A 21,520-nucleotide genomic window follows, 5' to 3' on the forward strand; every position below is an offset into this window, starting at 1 on the left:
AAAATCAAGTCTATTTCAGTTTTGAGTTACTTTTTGAAATTGCTGTAAGCACTATTAGAGAAGGCTTTGCCCACTTTTTTATTCCTGTATATAAGAAAGTTTAATTTTTCTTCTTGGAAGTACTATTCCTCATTGTAAATGAAAGAGAAGATAGCAATCATTTACGAATATGTAGCAGATTGCAGAGCAGAGTTAGTTAACATATATGCTCACCAAGTATCTTCCAAGAATAAATTTTGATGACACAGTGGCTACTACACCATGGCATTTATAACAGTTTCTTTTTTTGTGTGTCTACATGTGTATTAATTTTTCATCTTGGAACTCAATGTACAAGTAATGATATGTTTGTATTTTACATATATTTTTTAAAAAAAGCTTTTTAGTGTTTGTGCATATGCACATACTTATCAATCAATCTACAAGTATGTTCCTCTAAAGCTGGACAGGTAGCTGGCTGGAAGGTGAAGGATGGTCTGGATAAACTTAGCTCCGAGCATTGCACAATATGTATTTTATTATCACTGTATCACAGACACTATCTTATCTTCCAGTCTGCATTTGCTGACTGTATCTGTTGCTATTTTGAACTTTTCTTATAGCCTCTATTTCTCTTTATAGAGTTTATCTATAATGTGCTAAATTCCTTCATCTTCCTAATCAATTTAGAATGGTTTACTAGTACCCTCTGTGAAGCCTCATTGCTGCCCTTTGCCTCTGACCTTCCCACTATGTACCATTCCTAGTATTATTAAATGGAATTTTGAAACATGCCAAAAAACAGAGTTGGGGAAAAAAAAAGTTTATGAAAACCATTTTCAAACATTCAAAAAATGGAAAATTACTTGGAAAATAAATAATTTTCTCCAAGAAAAAAGGGGCCCTCTCCATACCCCTGCCCCCAAATACAAGTCTGCCAGAAAGAGAATCTTATCACTTGTCGGGGGTTGAGTGTTTTTCTGTTACTGTGTCAATTGAAAGAATTTTTCCCATTATCATGCCAATGGAGCTGGCCGGGTTACACCCAGGGTCCCTGATGGGTCCAGACAAAGGGGTGGGTGGGGACGGCCCCCGGAGGGGCCTCTGAGGCTTCCGGGAGGGCACTCGCGTTTCTGGCGAGCCGGGAGGAGGACGCCTGGGATCGTTCAGCCACGCGGCCGAGCACAGGAGAGCCAGACCCTCTGCGACCACCTGCCCTGCATCTGCCCCGTTCCAGCCTCCTGCCTCTGCGGACACAGCTGATCACCCAGACACACACGGTGAGCGAGGAGCCGCCGCTGCAGCCCGTTCCCGCCCGGGACCGGCGTGGCCGCTGCTGCCCCTCCCCCCTCCCTCCTGCCTTCGTTCCCGTCTGCCATTGGCACATCCGGGCTGTGGACTAAGCACAGAGACAGCGTGCTTGCATCTAAAGGGACTGACACCGAGTTATCTATTTCATTCTGTTAGCAATTTTAACTGTTATTGTTTTCTGTTTGTATAGTTAGATATATTAGTAAAAGAGCTGTTATTCCCACCCCCCTTATCTCTGCCTCAGAGTCTTTGATTCAAACAATTATAATACTTGGGGGGGGGGGGGAGTGGAACCAAAGTCTATTCCAAAAAGGGAAACTTCTGCCCTTACTGGCAGACACCTGTCCTTTCAAACCAGGACATCACTATAGAATATACTGTCTCAGAGCTTTATGGCTATATGGACTTGATTTTAAGCAGCTCAGTTTTCTTAAAACTCGGATAAATTTTTACTAGTGGAGAACAAGTTTGACCCTTAAGAAACCATCCTTAAATTGTGAAACATCATTATATTCCATTTGCAAGCTGATGGAAGTCAATACCTGCTATTAACAGAGAAGTTGGTATTAACTGCATGACCAAATTTCTTTGGAGATTGGAAGATAAAAAAAATGATTGGGAGATACAGAAAGTTGAGAAAGTAAAAGAAGATGAAAGAGCATGCTGAAAAAAAAAATACAGTGCAAGATTTTTTCTTCCCTCTTAGACAAAGAATGAATTTGTTTTAAAATTTCAGAGGCAAAGCATTTCTCACTTATTTTTCATTAGGAAAGAAGCAGCAAATAGTGCAAAATAAACAAAATTGTGTATAGATATAGATTTGGAATATACTGCAATTGCAAGGAACCGCTAACCCTTTAGTAGTTCTTTTCCAGATAATGTAATTGTTTTTACTACAAGGTTTAAATTTTTCATTAACCAATGTATTCATTATAGTCTACACATACTACAAAATATAAAACACTATATGAATCTAAAGTAATTTTTACCTATTTATATAAAATTATGCCATATAAATATGTTTCAAATGCAGTATTGAGATAATTCTGACACACAACAATTTGTATGTTTCTGTTCAATTCATATTTTGTCAGTTCTGTTTCCCTGGAAGTTTGGTACATATTTCTACATCTGTGCTCTTATCAGAAGTGAAATAGTTTTTCCAACCCATGAAAAGCACTTCCTTCTCTCACAGACTGCTTTTTCCTTTTCCACAGAACCAGGCTGGCAAGCCTGTAGTCCACAGTCCACATGTGGCTTGCAAGCAATTCAGTCATAACATATATGCTGAGATAAGAACATGTGATCAGCAAACAGCAGCAAGAGAACAGACAATGTGCCACTAGCAGAAGGAAATGAGCCAGCAGACACTGCTACCACTGGGTCAGGCTGGGGCTTGGCCAAACTCCCAACTGGTGTGGTGAATATGAAATGGGCTCTGGTGCACCCATCACTATTTGCCACACTTCTACACTTTGTATTCAGTCAAAAAGAGCTCAGCCACATGAGGATTGCACATGTGGCTTGTAAGGTCAGGCAAGCTAATCACCTTTGTTTTGCAAGGTTAATGCAGTAACTGTAGAGCTACATAGGGCTAGAAGGAAAGGCTCCACAGCAGTTGCACAAATGCAGTCTGACTTAGATGAGAGATAATAACTACCAGCATGTACCCCAGCATGTCCAGCCTGGAGATAGAAAAAACATTTCAAACCACACACTGACTTGATATTTGAATCATGTTCTGGTGAGCAAACAGCATACACAGCTTCCATGAACAAGCCATTCTTGAAATGAGTAAATTTAAGTTGGGCTCCTGCTGAAATTTTTCAAATCAAAGGCACTCTGTTCCCAAAACGGAGGATCTAATTCTCTCACTGTCTACTCTGCAATAATTTGGGAAGGTGTTCTGGGTGATGTTATTGTATCTCCTACCGTCTGCTCTGCATCCAGAAATGGATAATAAAGACAATATGTATTTGCCCCAGCACAAGGCTCACTCGAGTAGCGCAGCATTAGCAAGACAGCTCTGTATCTAAAATTCAGGTCAGAGTAGGGCCAGAGAGATGGTGTGCTCAAGGAATCAGTTGAGCTAATGCTTGTCCACAAAACAACCTTCCTAGTGAGAAACAAACCCAAAAGGTAGAACTGCAATTAACCTGCATTAATTTATGTCAGAGATTGAAAGAATTTCCTTGCTGTTTTGGAATCAGGCAAGAGTGGTTGTAAAGGTGGAACACAGTCCTACTTATGTGCACAGCTTTAGTACAGCATGTACAAACTAATGGCAGAAGATACCCTTTTCCCCTCCAAGTGAGATTTTTGTTGTCAATTCCATCTCATTTAGTTCATGAAATAGGCACCAGACTAGGATCCAGTTCAGTCTTTGGATTTGTACCAAGTGTAGCAGATGCTGCAAATTTGCACAGAAACAATCTAAAACTTGGATTGTGTTCAGATTCTTTGGTATCCTTACAAATAAATCCATATTCACCAACTGACAGTGGTAGGATTCATTCCGATCTCCAATGTTAGCAGTGTCTACATCATAAGCCTCACAACAGCATGATGTCCTAGTGATCAGTTCAGGAAGATCTTTTCCCCACCTTAAGTGTCTCTACTTGAGAGACTGTTTCCCCCATGCAGCTCCAGGACCAGGTGGTCTGTTTCACTTTGTTCCCTGACCTTTGGGATTTTATCTGACTATTCATTTATTTTGGAATGAGACTATGATAAATTATTATTCACTATTGTAATTGAACATGTTTCAGTGGTACTACAGATCAGCATTGTAGCAAAGTAAATATAGATGATAGAAAAATCCACTTTAAAAGAACTAAAAGTAGAGTATCTCTCTCACAATCACCAACAATTTTTGTAAGAATAAAAAAGTAAATTAGTTATTGTTAAGTGCAGTCAGTCTCTTCTGATGTGGTATTTTAGAATAAGAAAAATGTTATTACTTTATGACCACTGGCAATTCCCAGATAGATGAATGCAGCCTGTGTGTGTATGTTGCATCACATGATTTTAAAACTAAATACTGGACAGATGAGACATATGGTGACAATATTATTCTTTTATTAATGGGTGGAGACTATCCAAATTTCAAAGGCCTGAACTAAGAATACTGTCTATCATTTCCCAATTCCCATCAGCTTCTTTTAACAGTGGAGAGGAAAGCCACTATACTTTGATGTGGTAGTTTGCAAAATAGCAGTCTGTCCCACCATTTCACCAAATAATGTCCACTATCAAAATGGTAGGGTTACTCACCCAACTTAATTCTATCTGCAGTTCCTCTGGGTTATAAATACTGCTTTTCAGTTTGTGCCAGAAATAAACTGTAAACAGCTCAAAAAAGGAATTAATCTTAGGTTTTTACTTTCTATTATCAGAGGAGAAATTAACTTGTGCCATAAAAATTTATCTAACAGATACCATGGATTTAAAACACAAAAGGAAACACAAGAAAAGGAATGGCAAAAGGAAACAAAAAATAAGGCATTTGCTTTAAACATTAAGCATTAGGTAAGGTTGTGTATAAGGGGATCCAATAATTTCTCCTTTTGTATAATATAGTCAAATTCATAAAGCAGCAAATCTAAACATAATTTTATTCCCAGACATGGCATTAATATCCACCCCTAAGAGACAAAGAACAGTTGTTGTGCTTCTGATTGGTCACAGAATCTCTGCAACACAAATAAAAAAAAAAAAAAATTGTGAAAAATACAGTCACAGGAAAACTAAAAGGAAAGAAATAGAGATTAAAGTGTCAATATAATCTTCTAGGGAAATTCATGGAAAGTGGTTCCAGCTGAGTAGAGAGAGTGCGAAGTCCCAAGAAGCCAAACAGTAAGTAATATTGCAGACTAATTCAATAATCTTCAGAGATTCTTTTGCCAAAAATAATCAGGATATTTGATATTAGCTTGACTGGAATATGCAGTAGGAAAAAAATTACTGTTTGCTTCAGGAATTGTAGTACATCTCACCAGTAAGGATAACAACTTCCAGTCAGAAAATCCCTGCTAACTTAGTTTTTAAATGATGTTGTATTAATTAGGGGAATACCTAGTTTCTAAACATGAGTAAATAAATTCTCTAGTTCAAGATCAGATGTCTAAAACTTTAGAACTAATTTAAATGGTATAATTAATAGCAAATAGTATGAGAGTAGCAGAGTTGTATCTTTTTATCACACTTACATACAATGGATCAATAAATTTTCCTACCAATATTTTCCATCTAAAACATCTTAAATATTGAAGAGAGAGACAATCCCAAAAGAAGGGGATTCAGTCCTGAATGCTGGTTGTAGAACTTTTTGTCAAGATGTATTTCACAATTATAAAACAAACACTTTAGCTAGAAAGAGAGGGACTGCAATAATTCACTGTGATAAATGGTAACTATACATTGACTAAAGAAAATAATATTTTAAACTGATTTTTGAACTTTTTTTTTGTGAAAAGGATGTTTGCTTTTTCATCTTACCTCAGAAAAAACCAACATAATAGCAATATTATCAAATGAATGAAAATTCAGCTTTCATACAGCCCTAGTAGGAAGTTTAGTTACCATTTTTCTTTTTCCCAAGCTCCAGCTGATGACTTGCCACAAGTTCACTTTCAACTACATTTCCCTTGCTCTTTCATGTTAATTCCTTTTTTGCCTCCATCATAGATCTAACAATAGGGAAGTGTTTCTGGATCTCTCATTCAATTTTTAAGAATAATTAAAAAAAATCTGACACTTTGAATAATTGGTGCTTCACATTACGTATTAATATATAAGTTGCCATAAATGAGCATGAACTTGCAGTGAATTTTTATTTTGCTTAACAACATTTGCACGCAAGTTTGTTCTGCAGCAAATGTCAAGTAATTTCTTTAACTTTACCAGATAACTTTCTAAAAAGACCCCCCCTTTATTTTGCCTGCTCAGAAGAGCATATTTCACCACCTGTAATGTCATCTATGCAGGAGACTGACAGATACGGAAATAACCTTTGAGAGAATATTTCTCTTCCCTCAGAAGCTTAAGACCTGGATTAAACCATGACGGCAAGATTGAGATGCTCAGTCATGATTTATATAAGCCTTACTCATGTGATACACATGAATGTTAATACCTGTAGGAAATAGTCTGATAACTATGACTGCATTTTTGTTTTAAGGGCTTACACATATGTAAAGGGATATGGATGTTGTTTTATGGAGTTCTATGTCCTGAAATTTTCTATTCACTTTGAGCAGAGATTGAAAAAACCATTAGGACTTTGGCACTCTGACAAAACTAGGCTTGGGCCATTAAATGGTTTTGCATTTACAAGAGAAAAAATTGTTAGTAGATATATAATGTTCTCTTTTTAATTATTACATTTTTGCAGAGCTTTGGAAAGAGAATCTGCTTACATATCTTCATTTTTATGTTTTCTGTGTTACATATCTTTTGCTTTTTAGCAAAAAGAAACTGGATGCATGTGCCATGAACTCTAGGATAACCTTGCTTGAGCAGAGAGGTTGCACCAGATGAGGTTGCACCATGGTGGCCCCTTTGAATCTGATCCATTCTATGATTCTGTGAAGAATGTGGGTTCCCATGTTAACCTCTAGACTAATAATATTATCCATTTTCTTAGTAATTGCTTCTTTCCGGTTATATCTAGAAGAGCACAAAAAGCATGAGGCTACAACCACAGGAGTTTCAAAGAGGCCTATGGTCAAGAATGTAATCTCTGAGTTTAGGATGAATGAATTTCATATCAGGAATTATTTCTTCACTAAAAGTGTCAAACACTGGAACAGGCTGCCCAGGGAAGTCATAGTCATCAACCCTGGAGGTATTTAAAAGATGTGTAGGTGTGGCACTTGCGGTCATGGTTTAGTGGTAGGCTTGGAAATACTGGGCTAACAGGTGGACTTCATGGTCTAGATTTTTTTTCCAACCAAAGTGATTTTGTGATTCTGTGAATAATGAGTGTTGTTTTCTTCAAGCAGTGAATTCGGTGTTATTGTGCTTGAACACAATCCCTTGAAGCTGAAATCTCCAAGTACTCTTTGAAGACCATGCAGTGAAAATGCAGAGTCCCTGGGGCGTGGAAGTGATTTCTAAATTATGCTACCGACAAGTCATTGCTTTAGTTGATAAATCAGAGAATGGCCTGCCATTCAGGAAACTGATTAGTATGGGTCAGGGCTTTTGGGTTGTTCATGTCCTTTTTTTTTGTAAGCAACCACTGAAATACAATCCTTCCATTTTGGGTGCAAAATCTCTACAAAAATAAAGAACTTCAAAAACTTGCAGATCTGATCATGTAGTAACTATTTCTTTTCAAGGGGATGAGTGCTGTTTGTACTTACATAGTAGAATGTTTGTGCTTCTGGGTTTTCTCTAGAGCTTTTGATCAAACATTTAGGGTGTGGTAATTCAAACTTGATTTTCCTTCTTCCTAAAGAGGTCTGAATCTCTATTGTCAAGACACTGCTGTAATGAGCACGACTATTTAATTTAGAGAGATGTTTATTCTCTTTGCAGTACAGATAGAAGCACCTGAGATAAGCTCAGTTGGTCAGAGTATGGTACTAATAATACCATGGTTGTGTGTTTGAACCCCTTACAGGGCAATCACTTTAGAGATGGACTCAATGATCCTTGTGGGTCCCTTCCAATCCAAAAATATTCTGTGAGTTTGTATGAAAGGCTGAAAACTATTCCAGTCTGGTAATAATCACGTGTCACAAATTCATTTGGTGGACTGGTCGGTTTCACTAAGTATATTTCATTAGGACACAGCACCAACTGCAGAGCCCTCCTAAGACTTGCTGCTATTATCACTTACTACTTATTCCAAGTAACAGCCTAAGCAGTGGATTAAAACTGGAATAACTTCCATCTTTGCATTCAGAAATACTGGTAATTTAGTCCTTAAAACAACACCCTCCCTTCCCTTCCTAGATCAAAGAAAAGCAAAGCAAACCTGGGAATACTGAAATTTAGAAATTTAACACAGTACTATGTTCCTTATGTCTTATTTGCTACTGTCTGAAGAAAATTCTGTTTGTATTCCTGGTAGAAGGGAAAAGAAAAAGAAAAGGTATACAAAAAATTACTTCACTTCTAAATAAAGTAGGAGAGAAGAAGTGATGGAAACACCTTCTCCCTACTGTTAGCTTCCCCACATTGCAGAATGAGAATCAGATTTAAGAGAGAGTATAAATTTCTCTGGAGTCATAGGAGAGAGCTGAGGGAGTCTGAAAAACAAGGGATTACAGATGAAGGTAGAAATCAGTGAAAGAGTCAAGGATTTCTGAAAAAAGTTTGAAGAAACTTACTTTCTTCCTGTTTTAAGACCTTTTGCCTCTATCCTTTGAGATGCATCTGTTCTTTTTTTCGCCAGCTTTTTTTTTTTCTTCAATATTCCATTCCATTCTTCTGCTTTCTACCTTATAAACCTCAAGAGAATCCATAGCCCCCCACCTGACCTAGTGAGTTACCTGACCTGATACGTGCCCTGATCTCAAAGTGCGATGTGACGAATGAGGTGCATGCCTCTGACCTGTCACCTTCTCTGGGAGCCTGCTTCATTCACAGCCTGACACTTGGTGTCTCCCTGGGCTTCCCAAGAAGGAACAAGATCTCAAGACAGTAGCCTGTGCAGAGGAGACTGTTAGCCTCTCTGATATGTGGGGAAAGATTTTGGCAAAACAGAGTTAAAGAGGACTACTGGAAGTCACAGAGAGGATTTATCTGAGATTTAATGAATCCAAAAATTGTTTGCATTTTGCCCAGTACAACGAAGACTTGAGGACTTTTGAAAAGAATTATTTCATCCCTATTAAACAAAAAGAATTTTTTTTTTTTTTAAAGTATGAAGGTAAGGAGCAGAGTCTGAGTGAGGTGGAAAGAAAATAATGGCACGTGGAAAAAGGTAAACTTGCAAAGGTTTGGATAAATTTGTATGTTTAAGATAAGCATCCTGTTTGGGGAGGCCTTTCTGAATTAGATTTTTCAGCCTTTTGAGTTTTGGCTGTCGCAAATGTTTACCTCAGCATGAAGCACGCAGAAAAAAAGAGGAGGAGAGGGAGAAAGAGACTGATTTATTAATCTGAATTCTTTGAAGGACAAATTAATTGCACTGTGGCACTTCTCTAAAAACTAATATTGACTTAAAGGACAGCAGGAAGATATGAAGACAATGAGTCCCTGTAGCACTTTCCTGTCACAGAAGCCCATTAAGCACACATATACTGAAGCAATAAGTTAGTTTGGAAAAAATAAATCTATATCCTATAAGTGAGTGAGCATTTGAAATGGTTCTACCCTTTAAAATACCCACACGAAAAAGGCTTTGGAGATTATCCCTTTTTTTCTTTCTTTTTTTTTTTTTTTTTTTTTTTTTATATGTGTTTTGCGCTCCTTTTAAGTTCAGAAAGTTTTAGAAAAATCCCACTCATAAAACTGTATCATTCCCTTTACACAGCGTTCTGTGTGCCAGGCTATAACTGAGTGCAGCCTCCCTAGGACTCTCATAAAAGCAAGATGGTCCCCTCTTTAGGACCATCTCCAGGAAGAAAACTTTATATACAATGTTCATTTCTTACCAGAGGAAAATACTAACTTACAAACTGATCAAAGTCTCTGCTCTCTGTAGACAATAATAATCAAACATTTTAGGAGGAAATACAAGTATTATAAATCTGTCTATCTTTGAACCACTCTCTGATTTATCAACTAAAGCAATGACTTCTCAGTAGCATAATTTAGAAATCACTTCCATTCCCCAGAGACTCAGCATTTTCACTGCATGGTCTTTTGCATTAAAAAACTAAAATCATATTAACCTGAAATAAGGTCTTATATCTCCAAATATGCTCATGAGGAGGTTTTTTAATTTAAAAATAAAAAACCTAAAAAACCCAACCAACCACCAAACAAAAATCCCAACCCAATCCCATATAACAAACAAGTTTGGAAAGTGAAACCTGGTGTGATTATGGGATCTCACCTTGCATAGTCTGGGTTTGAGTGCATCTGCAAAACTTACATGGTTAAAATTGTCAGTAACACTTCATGGAACCATTAAACACGAACATGTCTGCCATTTATTTGACAGCTTTCAGTGAGCTTGCTAGAAGTGTTCTGCCTTCCCCCACAGTTAAAAAGAAAAGAAATTGCAGTAATAGGATATTGCAAGAGGTTTTAAAAGGAGGCTAAAGAAATAAATGCATTAGGGAGTTCGGTTGTCCTGGAATCAAATACCACCTATTTCCAACTATCTAAAAGGGTACAAATGTAGAAGATACTAACAATACTTATATGGTTATGTTACTCAAACTTACATGTGTCAGGCACCATAAAATAGACAAAGTAAATAAAAGCTGTTATATCCTTTGTGAATGCAGAAAGATGAGAGGTGGCTCCAGAAGCTCTCCTTCCTGTCAACTACCAAATCCTTTACCAATTTCATCTTACTGTGTAAGAACTACAGGTTCTTTGCTTTGGAGAACGAGGGGACATGAAGACTATTCTTACTAAAACCCTTCATGGAAGCTGCAATGAAGACACAAGGAAGTATCCCACTGGCTTGAAACACCTTGTGCACTCCAGTGCAGACTCATATCTTGGAAATCAGTGTTGCCTGTGCCCTTGTAGCTCTGCAAACAAATGCTACAATAGAGCATGAGATAAATGCCTCTGACAAACCACTCTCAGAAAAGAACAAATAGTCAAATTAAATGAACCTCAGTGCAGAAAAGATGTTAATAACAGGAGAGAGAAAGATGAAGAAAGAGAAGGGGGATGGGGGAGTAGGAGGAACCAGCAATATTTGCCTGATGATCAAGACATCTACTAGCAAAGTCAAATATTCCTGAAATTCAAATATAGGTGATTTCTATGCTGTGCACAGGTTTTGGGGGTTGTCTCATTAGTTATTTGTTAATTAAAATACTTCTGCTTCATCATTTGTTCCTGATTATCTCACTACTACTTGACATCATCATTAACATATCTGATGGATTTTTGCCAGCCTGAAATTATTCCCCCTAAGTGATTGGTAGGTGGTTGAGTTAATTTCTGGTAGACTTGAACATTCATATGTTTTCATAGAAGCTAAAATTTGTATTAACCGAGTAATTACTTGGGATTGCTGCTGCCATTAAAAGGCAGAAATAGTCATTTTATAATGTCTGTACTGTACTGTACCTGTGCAACTGAGTCCATCTTGTCTGACAGAACACCTCCATACATAAATGCTTAATAAACCAATAACTACTAATAATTACAATACATTGATGAACAAATTTTAATACTTTTCAATGTATACATAGAAATATATGGGTCAGAGATATTGACTACTAATTTCAAGTTATTCCACAATATAGAAACTAAGTGCAGTATGTACAAACTATATGATATATAGGAAACAGAAAATTAAATTAGATTTTGTACAATCCCTAGAATCTTTCAAATTATGTAAATAAACCCTCTTCTATAAATCCCCTTATGGATCTGATGGAGAAAAAAATCATGATAAATGTTTTCTACAGAACACCCCACTTGGGTATTCTTAAAATCAGAGTTGTACTGGTGTGACCCTCCTGTCCATCAGATGCCTGGATAATACAGGGAACCACACCATAAGCTACTGCAAGCGGGACAATGTGGATTTTCTGTTGGAATTTTTTGCTTTCAAAAGTAGAGTTAAAATACAGGTATGGATTGTGCTGCAATGACTGGGCCAGAGTGGGACCCAAACCCTGAAGATACCACACTGTCACTGCCAACATTTTGCAAGTGAGTCAAGTACCTATATCCCAGAAAGGCTTTCAGTGACAGTGGCAATGTGACTTGTGGGACTAAGCCTCTCTCTGCTGGGAGAGTTATAAAATGCCTTTTGAGGTGAGTAGAGTATGGAGGTGAGTAGAGTAGGCTGTTCAGAAGCTGGCTGTTTCACAGCTTTCTGAGAGACCCTGCCCCTGCCAATTGTGCAAGGAAAGCCTATGCTTTGCACTCAAGTGAAGCTACCTTGTGCCTTTGCTTATGTCTGTTTCTGCATTTAGCCTCAAATAAGGGACTTCACTCTGTAATCACAAGCCTGCTCTTTGATTGAGAATCAAAGAGCAATTCAACTTGCAATGAAGCAAAATGGAAGTTTGATTTGCATCCCTTATTTTACTCCCTCCCCTCCCACCTGATTTCAGTTGAGAGAGTACTGAAGTGGTCTGGCGTAAGTAAAAGACAAATGTTTTATAGTGAATCAACCATGTAGCTCATTAAAACAATTGGGTTAGAAGACATTGAACTAATGTATAATCCATGAATTTGTAAGCTACCTTGATCCTTTCTCCTTCATGTAATTGCAAAACAGCACTGTACTGCTGGCATTAAATGCAGGAGAGATTGTACTCAATATGCTGATTAGTGTTGCTATAAAGATACACTAACAAACTGCAGAATCATTTTACCTCCAGATTTTGCTAACTTAGCACATCAACAGACCAATACTTGTAGACAAAGACATGCTACTTTTTGATGAAATGTTCTTAGACATTGTCTGCTAAATCCCTATAATTAGCATGGTCCCTGGTGAATGTCACTGAGTATTTGATGAAACAGGGCATGAACTCTGCAGCAACACCCAGGGGGGTCGGTAATGCTATCCAGAATGACTCTTGGAATTTTTAACTACTAGATAGGTTCTCCTTATCTAGGAAACTCAGGGGAGAAAGGCATTTGTCCGGTCTAATGACCCCTGTTAGCAGATTTATGCCACCTCCCTCAATACAAACTGCCTTCTCTTTCCTCCTTTTTGATATTTGAGAGTTAACTATACTAAGAGCTAAATTTATAAGGGATGTAATAAGGGATATTAGAAGGCATATAGTATGAAAATGTTAAAGAAAGAAAGCAGCCAAGTTCTTTATTTCTTTCTGCTTATGCCATTGTTCATCTTTTTAATAGACTATTAGAGCAACAACATGTTTTTGTTTACCAAAATCAAAAGACTGCATGAATGAAGCAGATAATTTCAAGTCTCCTAGTAGAAATAAAATTTATTATTAAAAGACATCCTGCCCTAGGGAAAATACTCCTTCCACTACTGTCAAGAACTGTTTTTCTTAACTGCAGAGATGTACTCACAAAACTGAAAGGTGCTGGGAAAGAATTTTCAGAATGGTAAATACTTTACAAAGTGGACAAAGTTCCTTTTTCTTATAGTTTTTAGTTGTCCACTGTTTACTAAAATTTACCTGAGACTGAGAGATTGTATCAAAATCTGCTGCAAAACAACAGCTATACTCCAAACCAGGGTTCTTATGTCTCAGGTGTGTGTGCTAGCAGACATCATTTTAGCTGTTGAGACAGGCTGATTTTGAGAGAAACTCCAGTACAAACCCAAGAAACTCTCTTGATAAAATTTCCATTTTGCCTGGCACGTTTAACTTTCTTTTTTCCAACATTCTGCATTTTGTAGCCTTATGGATTTAATGGTAGCATCAATCTTGCTTTAGAAAACATCATGCATCCTTTGTATTTCAAATGCTGATAATTCTTAGATGAAGAATTATCTCAGAATGCTCTGGAGTTATGTAAAAACAAATTCCAGAGCATTGTAATATTAATGGCAATTTTTCCTGAAAAAACCCCATCCATGATGGATTTAGCTCTGCAATACTATACCATTTTAAAAAACTCATTTCTCTCATACTAAAAAGGATTGTAGGTGAAGTGAATAAGAAATCCAACTTTTCCTTTTCCTAATTTTATGTCCTAAATCGTGCATGATATCAAAATGATGGAATGAGCTGTAGCTTGGGTTAGGGGGCAGGAGAGAGGCTGTCTATTGTATTAAGGACTAACTCCTTGATTAAATGTAGACTCAAAACAAATAACCTCTGTGCGTGTGTTAACTAGCCTAATTAATCTTCATGTTAGATTAACTTGATAAAATGTTGACCTAATTTGGGATTAAAAGATTACAAGTAACATTTTCAGCTGAAAGCTGTAACATGCCTCATGTCAACACAGTAATGACAGAATTAACCCTGCAAGCCCTCTCAAACCTGTGCACTGGATGTCACTGCTTAAGTAGAGTTTGGGTGACCTGTATAAAAAGGCTAATACTGACATACTGATCTCTCTCAGTGTCTCCCAGGCCTGCATATACTGAGAAATATCACAAGGCTAAGGGAGAAATTAGAGATGCATCATCCATGCACCCTTATAACTTGCAAACTTCCATAAAGTAAATATATACTGTGTGTTTATGTTGAGAGGCAGAGGTTGGAAGGAAGCCCATTATGGATTCAGTAGCAGGAAGAAGAGAATAAAGATGAAAACATTTGGGAAATATGTGAGATTTAACACTTAAAATTCAAAGGAAAAAATCAAAACCAGAAAAGAACTTCCAGCTGTAGCCCAGAGGAGACTTGCAGCATCAATTTGTGTGTGAACAATGGAGAGTTCTTTCCTGTATTATGTTTTGATATGATATTTCGAGATTGTATTCTAAAGGGCCTTTTTCTGAGCTGAGTCAGAAAAAATATGTGACTTGTGAAAAATGTTTTGGTGATGACTTTTCTCTTTTCAAAGAATACAGTGAAAGGACAACAAGGAAGGAGAGAGACAAGAACTCTCTCACTTCTCAATAAGTTGTTCTTTTAGCTCATGCTATTTTTGTCTCCCTGTAATTTCATATCTGCTCTTTTCATAGATAAAATTCTGCTATCTCTCACTTACCACCCTGGAAAGCACTGGAGTTTCAAAGATGAGCTCTCCTGAACTCAGAACCTGTGCTGGCATCAAATGCACACAAAGTGCTCTTTCACTTTTCCTATGGCTCTCAGAACTAGTTTTGAGACTACACAGCTCTGAGGAGGCGGTTGAGGGAGGGAGTGTCTCTGGCTTTTGCTTGGAAAGATTAAAATTAAATTTTTAAGAAATGGAGTGCAAGGCTGAAAACTCATCTCTTAGCAGGCCATGGAAGCTAATAGGAGATCACAAGAGGGGACAGTTTGCACTGCTTCATGTGTGAGTGCACAGCTCTTGTCTGCTCACATAGGCTCCTCTCTTTACCAAGCCCTGGGAATGCATCAGCTCTTGTTGGAGTACTGCAACTATATCTAAAAAGTCAACATCTCTAATAATAAACCAGTCAAAAATTGCATCCAGAGAGCAGTCCTTGAAATACCAGCACAGAGCCTGCATTGCTAGGAAAACCAGAATATTTAATCACCCTATTTATGATATGTAAAGAGAGATAAAAGGAGTCTTTGCATGCAAACTGCACCACAGCAGAACAGGACAATAGCTGTAGCTCTTATGCCTAAGAATTGCCTAAAGATACATCCCAGTAGCCAGCAGGAAACTGAATTACAGACAATGTGAACTGAATGCTGGGAGATGTCCTTCTTTTGAGGTGAGATTTGAAACCAACAATGAATTTAAACCTCACAAAATCAAGGCTGAACATTGCAGTCTAAAATGTGATACACAACTATTCAGCTAAAGGAAAACTGGTGTTTTACTTAGTTCTTGCATGTTACTGGAAAGCTAACAGTATTGTTGTCATCTTTTTCACTTGGAAGGGTGTTTTTGTGTGAACATCTAAAAAATAAGTCATGCATAAGACATTTTATTCCCCTAGAACAGGAAGATATATGGAATAATTTTATGGATTTATTTCCATTAAAACTGTATACTCCTTGATAATTTATTATATCAGTTATTTCTATGTGTTATTGTCTAACTTTTCCTGTATGAGAAGGGAACAGGATATTAAAGCTTTCCTAAAGCTGCTATTACTAATGTCACAAAGAGGAACATTCTGAAGTTTTTTACTGTACTCTGTCACTCCCCATAAATTCACAACAAAGAAAGAAATTACTAACCCAAGTTTGGTCAGACAATTTGGACTAAAGTGGACAGGCTTAAAAGCTGAGTAACAGAATTAATCTTATCTAGATTCCTATGGACTGATGATTTTGCAGCCACAGCAAAATCTAATGTGATTCCCATCAGCTCTGAGAAGTTTTACACAAGCCTGGAGTAGACCTATGTTCAGGAAGGACAAACTGTAGCAACATGCAGCTCCTGGTAGCCATCACATTATTCTTTACTGGTTAATTTAAATTTACTGCAAAATGCTCTGCTAGTTAAAATAATGTCTTTTCTCAGCAAACTGCTATTGAAGTCTTGACTATCATTCACCATTAGATGTTGCTTTACATTACTGTGAGCAACTGCTAATGAAATTCTTCTAGAAGCTATATACATATATATATATATATATATATATATATATATAAATATGTTTGTGTGTGCATTTCTGCAGTTTTCTTTGATATTTGGTCCCAATTAATCTGCACATTTGATGAGTTTTCACTCTACTTCAGCAGTAAATTAAACAGCCTCTTGACAACTACAGATTATGGAGAGGTTTGTAAGCTATTTTTGAAACATGCAGCATGACAAATGTCACAGGCATATTCACTAGTTCAAATACTTCAGAATGTGAATATGGATATTGTGAGTGTCCACAGAAACAGAATAATAAACAAGTGAATTTTCTTAGCTCTTTTGTATATAAACAAAGTTGACAATATACATTATTGAAAAATTTGAACTTGTAGTCCTTATCATGGTGGAAAAGAAGGCAAGAAATTCAAGTACTTCATTGTGGACAGCTGGTTGAAAAGCAAACCATTGACAATTTTTTTTCCCCCTTTTAAGCACATTCTTTGCCACTCTAGCACTCTTCCCCAGACACTTTCATCTTTAAGGTAAAACAAACAAAACTAAACAGCCATCCCAATCTTAACGTTTGGTCATTTCAAAATAGTTAATAAGCATTTGCAGAAGCCTTCTTGATGAACAGCCATAACCAGAACAATGGTTTGTAATGCCACTAAAACTTTCATCTGGATTAAAAGTTTATAGATGGAAATACAATATGACTACTTTTGAAAATTTTGACTAGTTATAAGCACTGACAATTACATAAAATTAAATAATTTAACTTTTATCTGGAATAAAAATACCAAAGCAAATTTTTAATTCTCTAAAACTTCTATGTAATGTTGTATTCAAGGGCAAAGATAACCCCAGAGAGATTACATGGATTCTACGAGACTTTTGTCCATTCAGAATAAAATGCAGCAACAACAGTGTTTCCAGAACCAAATCCAGCCATGCTGAGCCAGACAAGAAATGAAGCTCATGTTTAATGTTAAAAGAATATTTAATGGGTTGAAATTTGGCATACAATATGGCCCAAAACAATCCAGCCTTAATTCTGCTCTGTGTTGTTGTTTCCTATTAAGGAAGCAGTTCTAAAGACTTAAGAGAGTCAGCCAACAGCATATGGAGGGATTCAGCATGAGTTTGCATAAACATTTTACTCTATAGAGGTATTTTTACCACTTGCTTACTCAGACTCCCTGCTAGTCAACTAATACGCAGTAAGAATTATATGGATGATAAATACCCTGAGATTATTTTATGGATAGGCTGATGTACCTACGCACACACTCTTATGTAAAAAATCTAATATTAAAACAGTAATATTGTGCTATGTAATCCACTGCACTATTTTAAACTGAGGGGATAAAACTGCAGCATGGGAGCCAGTGCACAGAAGTTCTTTCTTTCCCATCCCTTCAGCCAAGAGGTAGTTTCCAGAAATTTTCTACAAAGGATTTATTGTGAATTCAAAAATATTCCTCTATTTTTCCCTAATTAAACAAGACCACTAAGACCACTACCAGTCAACTAGAAATTATAATTCAACTTGCAAAAACCCACAATTGTATTCATTTTAATTAGAAAACTTCCTATGAAATTTACACTTTATAATTTAATGGAGATGCTGTGATGTCATGCATCCAGATGATCTCACTTCAGCAAGGGAAAATACAACACTATTTTTAGCCAAAGCTGATTTAATAAAAAAACCAAATTCTACAGTGATAAGTCAGCTATAGCAGTTCCTCATACACTTTTTTCTACCTACTTTCCAAGAACTGAGTAAATGGAAGAGCTAATAAGACTGCTTTCATATATGGAACATATTTTAGCAAAATATAATGGATCTGGAAATGCTAGCATCAAAATCTTTCTTACATCACTAATTAGGAGACAGAAACTTAATGCACATTTCATATGCTCATCGAAAATGAACCTGACTTCACATTTGATATACTGAAGGGCCACGAAATCTGCATGCAGATATAAATAGACCAAGGTAAATTCACAGACCATTTTTTCTGAACCAGATGCATTGATTGTGCATTTGGTTAATATATAAGCCCACAGAAAAATCATATTAATAAAAGTTATTTTGCTGTATATATTAATATTCTATTAATAAATTTATTAAATAGTTTTCTTCTGTTAACATTCAACAAGAGCATAATTGAAAGAGCTGTAACTGATTAATCACTTTTTCTTGTATTAAGGATAATATAAATTGCTTATCACATTTAAGTAAAAATTAAAGACACTGTGCAAAAAAACGTTAGCAGCTCTGTATATTTGACTAACAAAGAGAAAATGTGCAATACTTTTTAATCTTTCCCTGACTCTCTTTGGTCCTGAAGTGCTTATTTGCTAGCTTTCTTTTGGAGTCTTCTTTTTTTTTTTTTTTTAATTGGAAAAGAGGATTTGCAGAAGACCCCACCTCCATCCCCCCTGCAAGAAACCTTCTGAAAATCAAATTTGACTGAAGTTCATTGACAAGAACTATTCTATTAACAAAGAAGTAATTTTTAACAAACTAAGTGACATTTACAAGGACAAACACTACTTTAATGAAAAATGATGGAATTCCATCTGGTGGGGAAAAAAAGTTGGGGTTTCTTGTTTTGTAGTTTGGTTTTTTTTTTAAAGGTTTTTCCTGTCCTCTAAGATATTAAGTACTCGAAGTACTTGGGCAGTAAAAGAATGGAATAACCAGATGAAGAAAAACAGGTAATCTACTGTGTTAGTAATATTGATAATTGGATTTTTTTTTTAATGGGGAAAAAATAGAATGCTGCTTCCAAGAGGTTGAAGTAAATTATGACCAGAGTGAGGAAATCATAGCATAGGAAAAAGATGTAAATTACATTCTAATTTACCCTTCAGCTCAAAAAAACAGAGAAAAAACATGACCTCCCCCCATTCCCAATATTCATGTGAAGCAATTCCAAGTGCTATGATTTCTAGATAATTTTCTCTTTGGTTTGTACCATACTATTGCAATTTTATATTTATTGTGCCATCTGTCACAAGAAAGAACAGATATAGAACAGTGGCAAAATCATGTTAAAAAGACTGTCTTGGGATAACAAAGAGAAAAGTTAATGGACATGGATTTACAAATTATTAATGATTTTTCTTGTCATTTCTTGAAAAATGAAAGCTATGCACGCTGTCTCTTTTCCCAAACAGATTGCATTTTATTCCTCTGCAGTTTGTCCATCAGGCTTCACTCTGACAACATAATCCAAAACTAATCCAGAGCATTCAGTTTTCCTTGTTGGCTCTCATGCACACTGCTTAGACAAATCCTGCTACCTGTCAGCCCTCCTGTGTGTGCCAAACAGGCTGCCAGGTTAACCCCTGGGGAAGCTGAGAGACCTGCTGACTTAACCCCTGCTTCCCTTCAAATAATCCACTGTAAATACATAGGACGTTAACAGGCTAACTGTTCTAATCAGGGCTGGATCCCTTAAAATCTGTTTCATACACAACCCTTAAGAACTAGGGATCTAAGCATCACTGCTGGAAGAGGAAAGGATTGCTTCCAATAATACAGGCACTAAATAAGCAGATGGATAGAACACACTGAAAGGTTTTAATCCCCTAAAGGAGTTAGAGAAAATATACACATCACTTCAATCACCCACCTCATTGCTTATAAATTTTCCCTAATTGTCAGAACAAGATCAGAAATAATTTAGTACAATGAAAGCAAATCTAATTTAGTTACAATTCAACTTCATAATGGTAAGCTTCATACACATTGCTTTTGTCCCTTTACATAAATATCAATTTCATAAAAACTAGCTTTTCTTTGTGGATATCCACACTAAACATAATACAAGTCACTAAAAGAAATTTTCATAAATAGCATACTTTACAAATAATGACATTTTAAATTACTTTACTTTCTAAAGACATAGAATTATTTCCCAGCAGCACTTAAAAAAACCAAAACTAAACATTTCTAATGCTCTAAGCCTGAAACAGAGAAAAAGTTGAATTACAAATCTTTTCAAGATACTCACTCTGTACTCAAAAAACCCAAATAAACCAACGCCTCCTCCTCATTGGAATTCAAGGCACATCACTCTATCTGCTGCTGCAGCATCAACAATCCACAGCAGAAAATAAGTTGCATAAGCACGGCATGCCGAGGAACACTTAAAAGCCACACTAAGCTCAGCCACATGAGAAATGTAATAAAACATCGCACAGCTCATTTAATGTTTGGAAGGCATGATGTCCAGGTTAATATCTGAAGTGGGGGAAGGTAGAGTAAGCCATGGGGAGGGCTCCTGAACTCTGCCACAAACAACTGGGAAGGTCCATTGTGCCTTCTGATAAGAACATTTATTTTACCTCAATTAAATTTCAGGCATTCTCTTGAGAGGAAGAAGAGAAAATTGTTCTTCCCTCCTACGCACTTACACACATTCACATTTATGCTTTACATATACATGCAAAGCACACATCTAGGTCTCAGGAGTCCTGGAAAATGTTTAAATGGTTTTATCCATTCTTAGAAGTGTTATGCTTGTGGCAGCTAATAAATAGGTCTTATAAATGCTACAGATTCCAGAGATGTTTAAAATACTCTTGCTGCTATTAAATGCAGAGATGTTTTTAAAATCCCACACTTTCTAGGTGCGTTACTCATTCTAATGCTTTTCCTACTTTGTATATACAGAAATGTTAATTCTTAATAAGCTTTAAAATTTGTCCTCATTACAATTGTTAGATCCCCACAAGCCCATATCTAAGCAATACAGAAACAAATATTTGGCAAAAAAGTTACTTCTAAAATAAATTGTTCTGAAAAAATAACTAAAGCATATGGTTTTTCACTATGTGTTTCCCCTCCCAGCTGTTCTCAAAACAACAGTTATTTTGCAGACAGAAAAGTTCATTAAGGTCTCAGGCAGCTGTTAGTCTTTGGGGAGTTGACAACTTTTGTTAGGGAGAAGGCAGTAGTTTAAAACCC

General features: G+C 36.5%; 1 long non-coding RNA gene across 1 annotated transcript in view; it reads right to left on the reverse strand.

Moving 5' to 3' along the window:
• LOC306802896 overlaps window positions 1–20,746 on the reverse strand; it is a 56,892-nt gene extending 36,146 nt beyond the window's left edge. Inside the window, exon 1 of the long non-coding RNA XR_013774509.1 lies at window positions 20,565–20,746. This is a non-coding gene — a long non-coding RNA (uncharacterized lncRNA). The remainder of the gene's footprint in view (window positions 1–20,564) is intronic.
• Window positions 20,747–21,520: the final 774 nt, after the last annotated feature.

The sequence above is a fragment of the Erithacus rubecula genome (genome assembly GCF_903797595.1).
Source record: "Erithacus rubecula genome assembly, chromosome: 5".
Taxonomy (NCBI): Eukaryota; Metazoa; Chordata; class Aves; order Passeriformes; family Muscicapidae; genus Erithacus; species Erithacus rubecula.